The sequence below is a fragment of the Sorex araneus genome, chromosome 11, assembly GCF_027595985.1.
Source record: "Sorex araneus isolate mSorAra2 chromosome 11, mSorAra2.pri, whole genome shotgun sequence".
NCBI lineage: Eukaryota > Metazoa > Chordata > Mammalia > Eulipotyphla > Soricidae > Sorex > Sorex araneus.
The window spans coordinates 25,537,151-25,557,448 of NC_073312.1; the positions used below are offsets into that span (position 1 = coordinate 25,537,151).

Below are 20,298 nucleotides of genomic sequence, written 5' to 3' on the forward strand. Positions count from 1 at the left end.
GTATACACATATTCATGGCAGCATTACTAACAAATAGCTAAAATTTGGAAGCAACCCAAATGCTTATTGGAGAAAGCATGAATAAGCAAAATGTGGTAAATAATAATGGTGGAATAGTATTTAGCCTTAAAAAAAAAAGGAAACTCTATCATATACATACACTTAATGATATTATATTGTAAGATTTTTTTTTTTTTTTTGCTTTTTGGGTCACACCCGGCAATGCACAGGGGTTATTCCTGGCTCTGCACTCAGGAATATTCCCAGCGGTACTCAGGGGACCATATGGGATACTGGGAATCGAACCCGGGTTGGTCGCGTGCAAGGCAAACACCCTGCCTGCTGTGTTATTGCTCCAGCCCCTATTGTAAGATTTTATTGATGAGATACTCACAGTAGTGAAAATCATTTAAAGTAGAATGGCTGTTGCTTGGGATGAGAATGAGTTAGCAGTAGAGTTGCCCCCTTTTGAGGGTGGGGGTGGGGATTTGAGCCATACCTGGCAATGCTCAGGGGCTACTCCCAGCTCTGTGATAAGGGAATCACTCCAGTCAGTACGGAGAACCAGATGGTTCAGGCATGGGTCTTATGCAAGAAAAGCACCTTACCTTAATTCCTGTACTATCTCTCTGTCTGAGAGTTACTTTTAATAAAGCTTCAGTTTTCAAGATGAGAGTTACAGGGATGTGGAGGTGATAACTGCATAACATTATAAATGTAATTAATAATCAGACTTATACACTTAAAGATAGTTAAGATAATAACTTTTATGTTATAGTGTATTTTACCACAATAAAAAAAAATGGAAACAAAATCTGGTAGTCAACACACGTAAATCAGTATTTGCAAGGCAAAATACCAAAAAAATCAAGTTATACATAATTTGGGTTCTGCAACTAAATTGCAAAATAAGCATTTTTGAAACTGCCATCGATATAACAGCACTTCATAGATTCATCATATTCTAACATGAGTTTTAGATTCAGAGATTGTTTCTAATTTTTAAGTTTATCTGAAATATATTCATATAAGTATTTTAAATCCATTATAGAATAGAACTGTTTTCAATTTAAATACAATTCTTATTTTTATCAACTATTTTATCTTGAAAGAAATCAAATGGTTAAAAAGACACAAATTTAGGGTCCTTGACTCTGTGGCTAATATGAGTGGCCTTGTCTACCTCCTGGAATTGGTTTAATCGCAGTATTCCTTTTAGGTAGAAATCTCTTCAGAGATTTAATTTACTACTTTTTCCTTTGTAATGATCATTTGTAAAGGTCCCTAAAATTAAGTTAAAGGAAAAAACACCAAGTTTTAAACATAGGACAGAACTTCATTAATTCCAGAGTTCTAAATGCTTTTTCTCCTCATTTTTAGTGAAAAAAAAAAGGAAATAGAGATTATATAATCTCAAATGGAAAATAAATATAGGTGAGTTCATGACTATAAGCGAAATTAAACATTAAAAAATAAGTAAAGTACCAATTGGTACACTGTTCAGTGGTATAGCACTGTTCAGTGGTATAGTGAGGAGGCCCTGAGCTGGACTCCTGGGGTTGAACAACAAAATGAATAACAAAAAAGAAAAAGGGAAACTAGCAATGTATGTCATTGTACAGAAGCATCAACTCTACTACAAAGCGGTAGTAATTAAAACAGCATGGTACTGGAACAAAGGCAGAGCTGCAGACCAATGGAACAGGGTTGAATACTCTTAACACACACCCCCAAATATACAATCATCTAATCTTTGATAAGGGAGCAAGAAATGTGAAGTGGTGCAAGGAAAGCATGTTTAACAAACTGTGCTGGCAAAACTGGACAGCTACATGCAAAAAAATGTGCTTAGACCTCCACCTATCACCATGTACAAAAGTCAGATCAAAATGGATTAAAGACCTCAACATCAGACCAGAACCCTAAGGTACATTGAAGACAAGGTCTGCAAAACCCTCTACGACATGGAAGCCAACGGTATCTTCAAAGCTGACACGCCACTGGCCAAGCAAGTGAAACTGGCCAAGCAAGTGAAAACAGAGATAAATAAATGGGACTATCTCAAACTAAGAAGTTTCTGCACCTCAAAAGAAACAGTGACCAAAATACAAAAACAATCTACAGAATGGGAAAGGATATTTATGCAGTACCCATCCGATAAAGGGTTGATATCAAGGATATACAAATGCACTGGTTGAACTCCACAAGAAGAAAATTGCCAACACGATCAAAAAATGGGGTGATGAAATGAACAGAAACTTTCCCAAAGAAGAAATCCGAATGGCTGAGAGGCACATGAGAAAATGTTCAATATCACTAATCATCAGGGAGATGCAGATCAAAACAACAATGAGGTATCATCTCACACCACAGAGACTGGCCCACATCCCAAAAAACTAAAGGAACCGGTTTTTTTGGCGTGGATGTGGGGAGAAAGGGACTCCCCTTCATTGCTGGTGGGAATGCTGACCAGTCCAGCCCTTTTGGAAAACAATATGGACAATTCTCAAAAAATTAGAAATTGAGCTTCCATTTGACCCAGCAATACCACTCCTGGGAATATATCCCGGAGAGGCAAAAAAGGTATAGTAGAGATGACATCTGCATTTCTATGTTCATTGCAGCACTGTTTACAATAGCCACAATATGGAAAAAACCAGAGTGCCCAAAAACAGATGACTGGTTAAAGAAACTCTGGTACATCTACACAATGGAATACTATGTAGCTGTCAGAAAACATGAAGTCATGAAATTTGCATATAAGTGGATCAACATGGAAAGTATCATGCTGAGTGAAATGAGTCAGAAAGAAAGAGACAGACATAGAAAGATTGTACTCATATGTGGAATATAAAGTAGCTGAGAGGTACAAGCTTGCAATGATACAATTTCTGGCAGATATTTCTTTGGACCTAGTTACTTAAATATTAAAATACAGAAATCCAAAACTGTGCGGCCGCTAGTGCAGCCACTTGACCTCATATCTTCATTCTCAGCAATGGAAAACAAATTATCAAATGCTTCCTTTTCAGCAGGTCCGACTTTATGGGGAAGAAACTCCAAACAATAATAGTGAATTTTTTGTTGAAATATTGAATGTAATCAAAGTAAAGTGAAAGTAAAGTGAAATTTATCAGTTACACGGGTGCGATGAGGGACTGGAGAGGTGAGGGGGGGAGGTATACTGTGATTCTTGGTGGTGGAATATGTGCACCAGTGAAGGGATGAGTGTTCGAGCATTGTATGACTGAGACTTAAACCTGAAAGCTTTGTAACTTTCCACATGGTGATTCAATAAAAGAATAAATTAATTTAAAATAAAATAAAATTAAAAAAGGATTCCAGAAAAAGGCAAAAAAAAAATTAAAAAGGGAAGCATCAACAATAAACTGCTGTTTATATGTGTATATATATGTGTGTGTATATAAATACATATAAATACAGTTTTTAGGGACTGGAGTGATAGCACAGCGGGTAGGGCATTTGCCTTGCACGCGGTCGACCCAGGTTCAATTCCCAGTATCACATGGTCCACCAAGCACTGCCAGAAGTAATTCCTGAGTGCAGAGCGAGGAGTAACTCCTGTGTATTGCTGAGTGTAACCCAAAAAGCTAGAAAAAAAAAGTTTTATTTATTTTGTTTTGTTTGGAGATCTCACTGGATGGTGAGTACTTTCTGCTTTGAGCTCGTGAATCATGTGGTGCCAAGGATCTAACCTGAACCTCCAGCATGTAAAGTATATATGTTCAATTCTTTGTGCTACCTCTGAAGCCCCTGATTTTGAGTAATTTAATTTGGGAGATTAATCTTCTTTTCCTTCTCCCTTGTGATCAGCAAGTCACACTCAGTTGTACTCTGCCAGAGACAACATATTTGGGTTGTGGTATCAGTGATGTATTACTAGGCTCAGTTCAGATAAATGTTTTAAATGCTAAAATTGAATATATCTTATAATAAAATTTTAAGCCATGGGGTCAGATAGCTCAACAGCTGAGCATATGCTGTGCATGCTCAGGTTCAATCTCTAGCATCGTACCACCAGGAGCAAACCTTGAGTTTTGCTCCTGGTGGTACAGGACCAGGATTAGCCCCTCGGGCACCACTGGGTACAGCACTCAAACCAAAACAAACACCAAAAAACAAAACAAAGCAAAATGATAAGCCAGGTCAAACTATAAAGGTCTAATTTGCATGAATTATTACCAGAAGCATAGTCTACCTTCTAGCTGTCACATCCTGTTTTGCAGTTTGGGATCACACACCTTATAGTACTCAGGGGCTACTCCTTGCTTGGCACTTGAGGAATCACACAGTACTACTGGGGGATTGATTCTCAAACTCTGACATGTGAAAAGTGCTCCAGCCCTTTGAGCTATCACCCTGCCCCTAAAGGTCTACCACTAAATTTATTATTATTATTATTATTATTACTATTATCATCATTAGCTTTTTGGGTCACACCCGGCGATGCACAGGGGTTACTCCTAGCTCTGCACTCTGGAATCACCCCTGGCAGTGCTCAGGGGACCATATGGGATCGCTGGGAATCAAACCTGGGTCGGATGTATGCAAGGCAAACGCCCTACCCACTGTGCTATTGCTCCAGCCCCATAATTTTTGTATAGAGGTGTCAAGGAGCTTGGTTTGCATGTGGCCAGCCCTGGTTCAATTCTAGGCACCACTTATGGTCCCTCTAGTACCACCAGGAGTGACTCCTGAAAACAGACAGAAATAACCCCTGAACATCACTGGTACACCCCCTCCATAGAAACCCTACTTTCCCAAACAAGTATGACTATAGATAATCTAAACTTGTTTTATTCAATGTAAGGTCTTATGTATCAAAATTTTTGTTTTCTAAAGTGTCATCATAAATTTCAAAGGATAATCACTTTTTGGTAGAAATGTGCTAAATGTAACATATTATAAATCACATTTTTAAAAATTCTACAGTGGTTGGATAAAACAAAATTAATGATAAGTTCTCAATATTAAATCACACAGTGTTGAGAGGGATGCTGGCACCATTGGTGGTAGAAAATGGGTACTGGTGAAGGGATGGATGCTTGACCATTGTATGACTGAAATGTAAGCACAGAAGTTTGTAAGTCTGTAACTGTACCTCAAGGTGATTCACTTAAAAAAAAAAATCACAGTGAAAAGTAACAATGTGAATGAAAAATAAAATGAGTGGGAACTAGTACATATTCAAAAATTTCTCCCTCCTGACCTCTCCATTTTATCTGCATTTATTGAAGAGAGGGCATTATAAGAATAACTGAGGTACAAAAAGATAAAAGAAACCAATTACTAGAAGCAGAACAGAGTTGTAGAGGATTTTCTTTCCTTTTGTAAAGCAAATAATATCTATGGGTGGTTGTTAAAAAGAGTAACTCAATAGGGCCAGAGTGATAGTACAGTAAATAGGATGTTTGCCTTGCTCACAGCCAACCCTGGTTCAATCTGGGACATCCCATACGGTTCCTTGAGTCTGCCAAGAGCTATTCCTAAGTGAAAGTCAGGAATAAGCCCTGAGCACCGCCGGGTACAGTTACCCCACCCCCCAAAAAAGAGAATACAAGACAAACAGAAAAAGAAAAAAAAACCATGGTGACAGCTAGTCCTTTTTATAGATTAATCCAACATATTTTACTATAGACCATCCTCCCAGAAGAAGCTAAATCAACACAAAAACTTCAACTCTGCTGTTATGTAAAATAGAGATGGACATAAATCAGCCATACCAAGAGCAAGAAGCAAGGAGCCCTTCCCTAGTGAAGAGGAGAACCAGAAAACTAGCAAGAGATGTACAGCTTGAAAAAAAAATTTCTTTTAATTGAGGGGGTGGACTTTTGGGTCATACCCAGCTGAGCTCAGGAATCATCCTGATGGGGCTCAGGGGAACATATAGGATCCTAGGATTGACCCTGAGTCAATTGTGTACAAGGCAATTAGTATAGCCTTACCTGCTATACTATCTCTCTGGCCCCTACATCTATAGTTCTGAGAGTCATGAAATAGCCATGAATGCTTGAGTGGTTCTCAAAGTCTATGTGCTCTCTAACATCCCTGAGGAGAGCTCAGCAGCACCGTTATTCCTATGCCATCACCTATGGTGGACTCTAATAAGTAGTGTTCACAATCGCCTTGAGTCATCAAACTAAATTATATTCAATAAGTTCTATTTCAGAGTATCTAATCAAAGCAACATTGTAAAATTTGCAGCCAAACTTAGAAAAATAGCAAGATAGTCACATCATCTTAAAATATTTCTCCATAAGACACTTAAAGTAGAGAGATCTGGCAGAGCTACCCGAACATAATATGCCTTTTGATACCACACACTACTAAGAAAAACACTTTATTCCTGACATTATCTTGCCAAATACACATGACTTCAATGAGATCATGAGAAAGCAATAGAATTAATCTAAACTGAGGGAGATTTTATGAAATATAATAAGTAACAAACTGTTTTAGGTTAAAGAAAACAAGAGACGAGACCAAAAAGGTAATACAGAGTTTAAAATCCTATTCCATTATACTAAGATGACCCCAGTTCAATCCCTGGCACATCATACAGTCTCCCAAACTGTCTCCCTCCCACTCAAAAAAAAAAAAAACAACCAAAACCCTCACATAATAACTGAGTGGAATTTGTGACCTGTGATTATTTTAGAAAGTGGGATGAAACAAAGTTGATGGTAAACTCTACTATATAAAACTGTGTTGGAAAAACTGATTTGAGCACAATAGGATGAATAAAAACTCGTTCATAACACTCATCCTAATGACCCGATTTTATCTGATTTTAGTTTAATTAATTTGGAGGGTACCCTCCAAAGTAGTGCCCAAGACATTCAGGAATCCAGCCAGAGACTCTCTCAACCAAGAATGATCTGAGGACAAGGTGCCAGAGATTACCTGAGCCAGCCTAGTGGGGGTGGCGGGGAGAAGGAGGCGGGCAAGGGAGGGATAGTTGACTCCCAGGTTGTTCCTGGCAATGTTCAGGGGACCATATGGTAGAGGGTACATTATAAATTTCCTGATTGTTTCCCTACTGTAGCACTGTCGTCCCATTGTTCATCGATTTGCTCAAGCGGGCACCAGTAATGTTTCCATTGTGAGACTTATTACTGTTTTTGGCATATCGAATACGCCACAGGTAGCTTGCCTGTGGCTACCTGTGGTTCTGCCATTTGGGCGGGATACTCTGTAGTTTGCCAGGCTCTCCGAGAGGGACAGAGGGACGGAGGAATCAAACCGGGTCGACCGTGTGCAAGGCAAATGCCCTACCCGCTGTGCTATTGCTCCAGTCCAGATTGTTTCTCTACATACAGAAGAATTTTTTAGTTTTTGTTTTGGAGCTACACCTGGCTATGGTCGGGATTAACTCCTGGCTCTGCCCTCAAGGACACTCCTATAGGTATCACAGGACTACAGTGGGTGATAAAGATCGAATCTGGGTTGAGCATGTGTGAGACAAGAGTCCTGCCAGCAGTACTCCATCTCCAGCCCTTACCTACATACAGAAGAATTTATTTCTTGGGTGTACAGTTCTTTTGACAAAAGCAATTATATAACTCATCACCACACCCAAGATGCCAAGTCAATTCATTACTTTCAGAACTTCCCTTGGTCTGTGACCCTTTATGGTCAGCCCCTTTCCTCTACGCTCACAGTCTTTTGTTTTTTATAGGTGGAGTCTCAGTAATACTTTTTGAAGGGCCAAAGCAACAGTACATCAGGTGGGGGGGGGGGCTTGCTTTGTAGATGGCAAATGACTGGGTTTGATCCCCAGCACCCCATATGGTCTCCTGAACACCACTAGGAGTGGTCATTGAGGCAGAGCCAGGAGTAAGCCCTGAGCACTGCCAGGTGTGGACCACAAATAAACAAAAATATCTTTTCTAAAATGTCATAGCACAGCGGTAGGGCGTTTGCCTTGCACGAGGCCAACCCGGGTTCAGTTCGATTCCTCCGCCCCTCTCAGAGAGCCCAGCAAGCTACCGAGAGTATGTCACCCACGTGGCAGAGCTGGCAAACTACCCGTGGCATATTCAACGTGCCAAAAACAGTAACAAATGTCATAAAGTACTAATATTTTAAGACTATATTTTCTATTTAGTGTATTATAAGAGTCATACATGTTGTATGTTAGTAGTTTTTCTTTTCTTCTTACAAATAATCTAACTATATGGATTTGGTAGAGTTTGTTTATACATTAAGTATCTTTTTTCTTTTCTTTTTTTTTTATTTTGCTTTTTGGGTCACACCCAGCGATGCACAGGGGTTACTCCTGGCTCTGCATTCAGGAATTACCCCTGGCGGTGCTTAGGGGACCATATGGGGAACGTGGGTTGGCCGCATGCAAGGCAAACGCCCTATCCACTGTGCTATTGCTCCAGCCCCTATACATTGAATATCTTGATTTTACACTTTGTTTTTAGAACTTTGTTTTTACACTTTGTGTTTATTTATTTTTATTTTTGGGTCACACCCAGCTACGCTCAGGGGTTACTCCTGGCTCTGCATTCAAGAATTACTCCTGGTGGTGCTGGGGATCATATGGGATGTTGGGAATCAAACTGGGTCAGCAGCGTGCAAGGCAAATCCCTACCTGCTGTGCTATTGTTCCAGTCCCCAATTTTTATTTTTAACTTTTACTAGTATTTTTTGTTTGTTTTGGGGCCACATCCAGCATTACTCAGGGATCACTCCCAGCAGGGTTGAAGGGGACCATATGTGGTGCCAGAGTATGAACTCTGGTTGGCTGTGTGCAAGCAATTTATCCAGTGTACTGTCTCTCTAGCCCCTGTATTATGTTTTTAAAGAGTTGCTTTCTATAATAAATGTATTAGTAATAAAGAATATGTTTGAGAGACTATGTCTGAGAGAGACAGTACAGGGGTAAAGATGCTTGCCTGTAGGCAATCAACCCAGGTTTGATCCCCAGCACTGCAGTCGCCCAAGCCCTGCCAGGAGAGACCCACAGCACAAAGCTAGGACTTGCCCTTGGGGCACTGCTGCACATGTGGCCCAGACACCGCCCACACCCCCACCCCCCATAAAATAAAGAATGGTTGGAAGCATTTAAAAGGGTTTTGTACTTATCTTTCAAATGGTCTAGATAAAACAGTAAGTACATGGGAGTGTTTAAGTATACATAAGCATGTATTATAGTTAAAATTTTAAAAAGTAAACAGAAAGGAAGCCTATGTAAAGAATATAAAGGGATTTTACTTAAAAAAATTTTTTCTTCCGAGTTTTGAGTCACACCCGAGGTGTGGGGGCTGCAGCTGGCTTACTTCTTGGAGGGTACCCAAGGGAACAGGAGATGCTGGGGATCAAACCTAGAGCCCCCTCATGCAAAGCGTGCATTCCAGCCCTTTGAGCCATTTGCCTGCCCCATATATATTTTTTCAAATTTTCTATAAAACTTAAATTGTGTCAAAGCTTAGATTTTATCAAATAGATGAAATCTCGAAAAAACAGAAATCAAATAAATTATAAATGGAAAAAAATAGCAATTAGATAAATAAAATTAATTTGAAAGGTAAAATCCATCAAATACAAATAAAAGCTGGGGCCAGAGAGTCAGTACAGGAGGTAAGGCATTTGCCCTGCAAGTGGACAACCTGGGATGGTCCCCTGAGTACTAATAGGCATGGTCCATAAGTGCAGAGCCAGAAGTAAGCCCTGAGTACTGCAAGGTGTGCGGCCCCCCCCCCCCGCCAAAATAAAAGTTATATACTACTGCTTAACAATGAGCAAACTACAAACACCTAAACAACTGATTCACAATACTCAAATGAAACATTTAATAATAGCAAATCATTCGCAGATCATGTCTGTAGTCCTGATATAACAATATTGTATAAAAATTACACTGTAATATATTATTTTTTAAAGGTACTGCATAGCCAGTTGCCCTTATATTAATGAAAATGTTTATCTCTTAGTCCATCACTTACTAGTAAATAATTAAAAATTTGGAATTCTCACTCACAATTTGGAATTTAACTTCAAACGAGGCATTTGGATTTTAACACTAGAATACATACTAACAGAGGTCTGGTTAGAAAAGGTCAATAAAGTGAAATATTGCAAAGCTCATGTATTAAATCTCAGAGGTTTTTTTTTTTTCTTTTTGGGTCATACCCGGTGATGCTCAGGGGTTACTCCTGGCTCTCAGTAATTACTCAGGAATTACTCCTGGCGGTGCTCAGGGGACCATATGGGATGCTGGGAATCGAACCCAGGTCGGCTGGCTGCGTGCAGGGCAAATGCCCTACCCACTGTGCTATTGCTCCAGCCCCTCAGGGATATGCTTTGAATAAGAAGTTTTCAGATGTAACCTGAGGATTTTTTTTTTAACAAAGGGAATACCACGTGTTTTTCAGAAAATAAGTTATTAAAATCAACATATCTAGGGGCTGGAGCAATAGCACAGCGGGTAGGGCATTTGTCTTGCTTGCGGTAGACCCGGGTTCGATTCCCAGCATCCCATATGGTCCCCTGAGCACCGCCAGGAGTAATTCCTGAGTGCAGAGCCAGGAGTAACCCCTGTGCATCGCTGGGTGTGACCCAAAAAGAAAAAAAAATCAACATATCTAAATGTAAAGCATTATTTTACCATTATAGATCAGTGTTTTTCCCTGACTTTTCTAAGACTTAAACTCTTACTTTTTACACATTTTTATCTCTCCAGCCGCCATCTTTCTTTTTTAATAGATCTAGCCAATTTCAGGTCTTAATTTTTTTCTTTTAGTCATCTACTTAAATAAATCTAACCCTTGTTGTTAGATTAATCTTTCTTAAGTAATGTTACTGTCACGGTGCCCCGCCCCCATCTTTTTCTCAAAATAAACAAAACAAAATACCTTTAAGTGGTATTCAGGAACAAAGACATTCCAAAAGTGGTATTCTGAAATGAAGACATTTCAATGAAATAAATTATGAAGCTCTGGGCTTACTTTTCAGGAATTTCTAGAATTTTTGACATTAAGTTATTTTCTTCAATATACTTTACTAGTTGAGCAAGTCTTAGTGACATAAATGTGACATGATCATGAAAAATTTCAGGGTTTAAGCATTCTTGACTCTAGTCTAATGCATTCAATTACAAATACATGGGGAAAAAAATTCATCTACTCAAATCCTATTCATTCTTAAAATGAAAGTGAACTACTGATTGTCTCTAAGAAACCACACAGCTACTTCACAGTAGTCTACTGCAAATTACTTAGCACTTTTATCTTGATCCACAACAATTTGGCTCTTAATTAGATAAATGTTTGTATGCTGTTCTCAGCTACCCAATAAGATTTGAAAGATTACTGGGCAAAGTCTTTATGGCTCCCTCTCCCTTCCAATACATTATGTAATACATAATACAGTTAAGTGCTTAATAAATAGCTGAAACCCTACACCCAAAAAAACTCAGCTACCTCTAAGATAGTTTTCATTGCTGAGAAACTTCATAGTGATAATCCGATCTTGGTCTTTACCCTCTTACCACTAGTAAAGCCAGTATGACACTTTGATATTCTAGACTAGCAAGCTCTAGCCTGAAGCATCCTTTTGCAAAAAGTGGGAAAAAGTTTTACTGAAACAGAGCCAGCCCCATTCAACCACCTTTTGTATATGTTTTTGTACTACGAAACAGAGGAGACTAGTAAAGAGAGATCTTATGGCCCACAAAACCTTAAATCTGGATATTTACAGGAAAACATTTGCTGACCCTTAGGAAGGAAAAAATCTGCAGATAAGCAAAGCATTTTTAACTTTTCAGAGTAATCTGTGGCTGGGTTGGCTGGCATCAAAATCAAAGCTGGAGAGAATAGTACAAAGAGTAAGGTGCTTGCTGACCCAGCTTCAATCCCCGGCATCCCATATGGTCCTCTGAGCACCACCAGTGCCCGGGAGTAAGGTCTGAGCACAATTGGGTGTGGTCTAAATACCAAACCAAAAACCAAACAAAATTAAGGTAGAGGAGTTTCATGGTAGCACATAACAGCTTTGTAACAGCTTTATCCATGACCTAGTAAGTGGCTTATTTACTGTTTTCTGTTATCTATTCGAACACACAACTCCTGATGGCATGGATAATTAAGAGTTGATTACATAATCAAATGAAAAACTAAACTAATTTACACAGTGATGAAAAGTCAAGCCACTCATAATGACTTATAATAATCTTTGGGTAAGCATCTTGCTCAAGGTTGGATAATGTAACAGAGCCTGAATCTGTTTGAAGAGACATCTGTTATTTTTAAAAGCCAGCTTCAAAACAAGAAGTAATATTTCCTACCCATGCCACATTTTCATTGAGATAATTCAAAGGACTCTATAATCAGAAAAATGATACCACTTTTGCAAAGCAGATAGACTGATGAATTGTAACTGATTTTGAATAAACTTCTGAAAAAAAAATGTTATCATCATGCATGTAGGAAAAAAACCCAAGTGAGGGGGGAAAAAATTTGAGGAGCCAGGGATATTATCAGTGGTGAGGGCACTTGTCTGGCCCAGGTTCGATCCTTGGCACCACATATGGTCCCCTAAACCCCACCAAAAGTGACCCCAAAGTGCAGAGCCAGGAGTAAGCCTTGAACACTACTGGCTATGACCCCCAAGCAAACAAAAACAACAAAAATCTTGAGGTCAATTTCTGGTCACAAACATTATAAAATAAATATAAAATTAATAGTATTTGTGACTGGCAAATAACTAAATTAATACTTTTCCATTAATTTATATGACTTGTAGAAAATTTTAGACTCTAAATGTAATGATTTGCAATTATCAAAAATAGGAACAACTGTTGTTTAAAGTTAAACGGTCATTTCACTGCATGGATAAAAAATCACTCAAACTCTTCAATGACAGGAGACATAAAAGTGAGTGTGTGTGTGTGTGTGTGTGTGTGTGAGAGAGAGAGAGAGAGAGGGGGGGGGGAGAGAGAGGGAAAGGGAGAGGGAGAGGGAGAGAGAGAGAAAATTTAATATAAATCTTCTCAGATACAACGAGGGGAAATTAAGTCATTTAACTTCTGAAATGAATTTGAAGAACCCAAGTCAAGAACCAGTTTTAGGGAGGTCCTTAAGTGTTCTCATAAGATAATATTCTCTGGCATGTTTTCAGCACATTGCTCTTTTAGCAGGTTTATCATTTGACAGACTATTAAGCCACAGCCATATCAAAGCCTCCCTATACTGCTAAATTTAAACAAGATATACTAGTTTAAGGCCTCAGGAATTATTTTCTAACACCAATCTCATACAACAATCTAACATACCTAATACAGTGCTCAGAAACAGATAAAAAGGAAAGTACTCTCTGTGACAACTAAACTCACTTGACTTCCACTAGGTCAGCCTTACTAAAAAAAAAAAAAAAAAAGCTAAGTTAGGAATACCCCCCTCAGTCCCACAATGTCCAACACTAATTATAAAATACTACAGATGCAGCCTTTCTCAAAATGCAAAGGGAGTGTGTATATTTGAAAAGAACAACTATTTTTTATGCTTCCAAATTCTTAATCCTGTTTGGAGCTGTCAGTGGGGGTTAATGGAAGCCTTGGATAGGAGAATTCCAATCTGGTTGGCAGATGGATAGGTTGGTTATAGCTGCATAACTATGTCTTGCCTGCAGGCACAATTCAGAACACTGTTAAAGCAATATAAAGTCTCTGTCAAGCTGAACCATTTGGATCAGTAGCAAGGAGAAATAATAATAAAAAAGAAGTTCATTTCTGGGCCTTGTGCATTTATGCTAGTATGCAGAAACTGATTAATTGTCATAGTGTGCTGGTCTTCTATACCTCAGATTTCTACTTCTGGAGTAGATTTTGCATGCTAATATAATCATTCTCCCTCTTGAGACATTAGCAAATAATCAAATGAAAAACAGGATCATAATTTACTGAGATTCAAGCAATTCTCTATGCAAATTTGACTTGTTATTGCTGCTGCCTCGTTAATCTGAATGCCTTTGACAAACTCCTTTGATTTATGAACTCGTGACAACTCCAATGTGTATATATTTTGCTAGATTGACATTATCATTAAGAGTGGGTGGACTGAGCTCACATGAATGGCTGATTTTATTCGCTGGTGTCTGCTGCTCAACAGCTGAGCATCTCCTCCTCACAAAGCCCCTGAGCGTCAGGCTCTTCCCATCTTCCCATCCATTCATCATCTCGATGTTAATTGGCCCAGGCTTTAAGCAAATTTTCAACACGATTTAAAGGCACGATGACACTGATTACTGACCCTCTGCCATACGGTGCCTATTGATTAACCTGACAGAGATGATGAGCTTGAGGGAAACTAGGTGTGTGGGGACCTCGGGGGGAAAAATATATTGTCTATACAGGCAAACACTTGTCATTGCCACACAAGTCAGAATTTGCACAGTATACATTCTTAAAACACACTACTGCTTTAATACCTAGAGCTAAGGCAGAAAGTGCTTTCTGTATACAGCAATATTACAGATATGTTAAAACACATAACATATTCAGTATTTAGGAGATCTCCCCTTATAGACAACTGCATTTCAAACAATAATGTTTGGGCTGGATGGTATGTGCATATTGGGTTAAATTAAAATAAGGTGCTAGGTGGCCTGGTAGTATTAAATGATACCAGAAACTATTAAAATAGGAAAATAAACAGTTCCTAAAAATAGTTTGAGGGAGGAAGGAAGGAAGGAAGGAAAGAAGGAAGGAAGGAAGGAAGGAAGGAAGGAAGGAAGGAAGGAAGGAAGGAAGGAAGGAAGGAAGGAGGGAAGGAGGGAAGGAGGGAAGGAAGGAGGGGAGGGAAGGAGGGAAGGAAATTATCTGCTGCTATTCTACTACCACTGTAATAAGCTACCATTTTATCACTATAAAAATGAGGACTCTTAAAAAAAGAAAAGGAAAAGACAATCTGATTTTATAAATTTTGTTTTCTTTTCTTTAAATACTGATACCTAATTACAAATGTCAAATTCTCATGACCACAGAAATCAGTAATAATTATTTAAAAATAAAGCTAATATTTAAACCTAACAAACATAGCCCTTAAATTCATATGTGCCCATTTTCAATAACTGCTGTGCAGACTACCGTACTTAGAGCAACTGTGCAGGGCAATATAAGTCGAACTTCATGAGAAAACAAAGACTTGATTATTTTTTTAAAAAATGAAAATTTAGAATATTAAGCATGCATCTCATGAAGGTTCTTAATTGTTACTAAGCATATATATAAGTAACAAATCACTTTAAGACACTGCTAAATCTATTTGCAAAATTAAATAAGTGAAAATCATATAGCACACCTATTAAGAATCAGACAAAAACCATCTTTAGATAGGAAAGGTTCTTATTTAAAACATAGCTAACAAAATATGCTCCCACTGGCCACACACATCACCTTGTTTACTTACGAGTCTAGGAGGGACAGCCAATATACAACTTTAAACACGGAGATTTTAGAGCAGCACTAACAGTTATTTCAAAACTAAAATAATAGAAAGCTGAACAACAGCCTGGCTGTAGTCGCTATTACAGTGACATGGGCTGTTAATGTAAGAGATCAAATGTTTTTCAAGTCAAACAGCATCGGTGCCTGTTACACAGGAACATGTAGCTTACTCCCTAAAAGCCTGCCTGCTGCTCTTTAAGATAAACAAGCTCAACTAAGCATTGAGATACTCTGATAAGAAGGATGGAAGAGTCAAGCTACACCAAGGAGTGACAAGGCAAAGCATAGAGAAGCACTGGTTTTGTTAACTGTGTTTCAAGTTACAGACTATATCATAACTAGCATTTTACTATTTCATCATTAAAAACATTAACTGTAGAAAAAGGACAAAATTTCTGTCAATAGGTATGAAAACAAAAAGTTAGAATGGTTATCTTCGTTCTGTAATAGGGGCAATATTACATAGTTGTCTGAGCACACTCAACTTGGTGACTTTTTATTGTTGCTCTTGGGACACACCCAGCTGTGCTCAGGGCTTACTCCTAGCTCTGTGCTCAGGAATTAGTCCTGGCAGACTCAGGAATTATACAGGGATTGAACCGGGATTGGCCACAGGCAAGGCAAGCAATCTATCATAGCGCTGAACTATCTCTCCAGCCCCAGCTTTGTGACTTCTTAACCAAAGGTTTGGGTATCAACTTGACAATGACTGAGTTTAAGTGTGTGGGGGGCTGAGGGTGGATAAGATAGAGAGAAGAGATCGGTATGACAATAATAGCTGGGAATGATCATGCTGAACAAGAACTGAGTGTTAAAAGCAGGTAAGGGATAGTCTTGACAACTTTTCAGTATGAATCTGCAAACCACAATGCAAAAAAAAAGTGTGTGTGTGTGTGTGTGTGTGTGTGTGTGTGTGTGTGTGTGTGTGTGTGTGTGTGTGTGTGTGTGTGTGTATAGAGAGAGGTGGGGCGGGGAGAGAGAAATGCCTGCCAGAGGCAGGCAGGGAGTGGGAGTCATGGGAGGGAAACTGGGGACACTGGTGCTGGGAAATGTACTCTGGTGGAAGAAGGGGTGCTGGAATATACTGTATGACTGAAATCCAATCATGAACAGCTTTGTAAGGGCCTATCTCACAGTGATTCAATAAAAGTTTAAAAAAAAACCAAAACAATGACTGAGTTGTAATTAAGTTAATATGCTCCATATCAGAAATAATAGTCCATCTAAACTCTAAAGTTTTTCTGACTCTAGAGGTTGAATTTTAGAAGAAAAAAAAAAACAAGAAACGTTATCAAGTAGATTTATTTTACATTTCATTCTGCCTAACATCCTAGTGCAGATTTTAAACATATATTTATGACAATGTGACTTCCTATTTTTGAAATTCCAATAGCCTTGCTAAAGTTGTATTTACAAATTAGACTGTTTTTATTGACACAACTAAAAATGATTAACACTCATTTTAAAAAAATCTGCTTCATGCATATGCCTTCATTGCTAAAATACAATGACACGTACAAAGTAGTTAAAAGCAGAATAAAATAAAAGTTCACCAGGGAGATTTGAGATAGAAGACATACATAAACCAAGCTAAATTGCCATACAAACAAAAGTGTAACTAACTAGTTTATTTAGTCCTCTTACCTTTAAATCTACATGATATTTGAAGTGCATTTTCACTTTCAAAATATTACCTTTATGATTATGTGTTTGGGATAATTCCTTCATACAACAAAATTCTTTGCTGCCATATTTGTTCAATATTTCATCCAAATATCCTCTGCATAAAGTTTTATGTGATTAGGAGGCAAGCATTTGCTTCCACTACTAAGGACATCTGGTTATTTTTGTAACTCAAAGACATCTGCATTCTGAAGATCTTTTTGATTTCTCAAAATGAGGCTAAGAACTAAATAACCCTTAAGATATTTTCCAAAATCTTTTCTCTCTGCAGAATAGTTGTTTTGTCATCTGCATTTCTAATTTTTTTTCTGTTAATTGACTTTTATCACCTTGACTGCCCATTTTATAACAAGTTGGCAATATCAGCAATTTTAAGATTCTTTCAAATTTGGTAAAACTAAGAACTACAAATTGGAATGGAAATAAATCATCCCAAGTAAAAAAGTAAATTTCTAAAAACCAGATTGGGCTCGGCTAAAATTTGTATTTAAGTACATATTTCTATTGCTAACAACTACCCCTTATTTAATTAACCATCCTTTTTTATTTCCTTATTAGTCTGTGAACTTAATATACCATGGGCTTTTCCACTGATTATACAAAGTCTCAACTTCAATCTTTAAAATTACAAATACAATCTCCTCTCACTTGTATAGATTTGGGGTTCCCCTGGATGAAAAACATGATCCAGCGTAATTTGAAGGGTATGTCTTAAAGAACAGTAACAAATCAATAAGAAATCAATCATCATCTTCACATATCTTGCATTTTTTCCTAAATATGATAAGTGGACTAACTATACACCTTATTCAGGATATTAGAGTTTAAGCTGTAACTTTTGTTTTTGGTACAAATTCTTTTTCATTTTTTGTTTATCTCTACTAAAGAAGTTTTAAAAAAAATACAGTAAGAAAACACAGAGAAAACAGCTGATATAATTCACAAACCTTTCATCAGTCAGACATCAAGGTAATATTGACCAAACAGATTTAATTAAAGTTTAAGTAAGAAGACTTCTATTTCTAAAGAATCAAAACATCAAAGGGCCTAAATACCTTTTAGAAAAGATTTTAAACATCAGTTCCTACCATCAGTTTATTTGTTAATATTACTGATTGTATAATGAAAATAAAATCAAATTAGATTTGATTGTTGTACCAGGAGTTATTTAATAAATTTATTTGGGAAGGTGGCTAATTTTATTGCCTAAGGGATAAACAACTTGTAGGCTTTATTTTTCTTTAAACAATGTTCTTTGATGTGTAACAATCTTAAAAGAATTTATTTTCTCCAATAGAAATTTACTTTTTCCATCACAATTCAAATGGTTTCTAATTAAAAGATGTTTATGAGTTATTCTAACAAAATTATTTCTCAAGTCTACATTGTTGGAAGTATGGTATACTAAAGAATAACCATATACCTTTCATATTCCACTTTGCTAACTATACAGAATTTATTTTGAGCATTTCTGACATATCCTAAAAATAATTTTTATTTTTTAACATTGTTCACAATAATTACATTCAATATTCTAACATCAATCCCACCACCATTACACCTTCCCATCACCATTATTTCAAATTTTCCCACCACCACCCAAGCATGCCCCCAAAGCAGGTCCTAATTTTGTATTGCTTGTTTTAAATGTGCTAAAAATGATCCAAAAAAGTTTCCTTAGAGGAAAGTGTGTGAAGATTACTGTATCTCATCCTGAGCCATTAAGCCCTTGTGTAAGAGATACTAACATGTTGTTACTGGGTGAGACTTTGTGTGCTAATATTTTTCTAAAATATTAATATGGTATAATTACTATCTACTAATAACTATTCTCAATCTAAGAAATCTGTTTTTTCCTCAAACTTACTCAAGTCATTATAATGATAAAAGTTTACTGTTAATTTAGGAATAAAATTTTTTCTAAGGATGCTTGCTCTTCAGGCCCATGCTCTCTCTTGAACACTTTGTCTCTGCTTTTTACTTGCTTTTTTCCACTCTAGAGAAGTCCATGTTATCTCGTGGTCACACACTTCTCCCAGCCTCTCCCCTTACATTTCTCTAAATAAGTTTCAATAAAAACTTTCTGGCTTAACCAAATTTCTTTTTCCTGAGAAAATACTGTTTTTTTTTCTTTTTTTTTCTTTTTAATACTGTTATTTTTTTTAAAAAAGAAACAAAATGCCAAGATTACTTGAATCAGCGTAACGATTTTAAAGATGTCTTATATTTAATCAGACTTAAATTAATTTTATCCTGATTACTTAAATAAATCATGATTGGCAAGTCTAAAGTAAAAAAAATTTAACCAATGATCCTCTAAAATATATTGGCTATTAGTTGCATTTTGTTGTGACACGGAATGAAAGAGATTACTTCACTAATATCAGAATATAGTAATGAATAATTGTTTTGGCATACCAAACATTAGTTTTAGTATCATGGTATTTGTTCTTAAAGGAAAAAAAACTGTGAATAGATAATAGTCAACTTGAAAGTTTGGCCAAAAAGCTAATGTACCCCTTGTTTCTACAGACAATGAGAAACAGCTGACTTCAAAACCAGTTGCCTATAACTATTATACAAAGGACATTCTGGATAGTCATTGGTAAAGAAAGCACAGTCATTTCTAAATGCCAGTAGTTCCCAACATCTTCTTTCCTTCTGAGTGGAATGAAGTCTGCAAGCACTGACTGGTGGGTCATTCAACCCACGAGGGCCTGGAAAGGTTTCAAGAATAACAGAGGTCATGTAATTGCCAAAAGAGCATTAGCCACTCAATCATAATGGATAATTAAATGACCTACATGATTCCTGAAATAGCTGCTCTATATTTGGTCTATTACTTGTGTCCCTCAAGATAAGCTACTCGTCTGGTCTGCCTTGACCTGCAAAAGTCCAACTTGCGCCTGAAAACTAACTGTGTGCTTCTATTGCTTTGTAAATCCTGCCCTCCCTCCCCCCCAAGTAGTCTTGCCCCAGACTATGCTTTCAAGAGGACACACATAAAAAAAAAAAAAAATCAATCTTGTATCCTTCTCCTTACTGTGCTCTCTGGAATACAAATGACTTGAGCTAAGGGAAAAAAATTAGTAAACTCCTGGTTTAGATCTTTGGGGAACAGACAGAAGAAATGTAAGAACTAC

General features: G+C 37.4%; 1 protein-coding gene across 7 annotated transcripts in view; it reads right to left on the reverse strand.

Moving 5' to 3' along the window:
- Positions 1-20,298, reverse strand: part of BTRC (beta-transducin repeat containing E3 ubiquitin protein ligase) — a 195,567-nt gene that overhangs the window by 92,180 nt on the left and 83,089 nt on the right. The window lies entirely within an intron of this gene.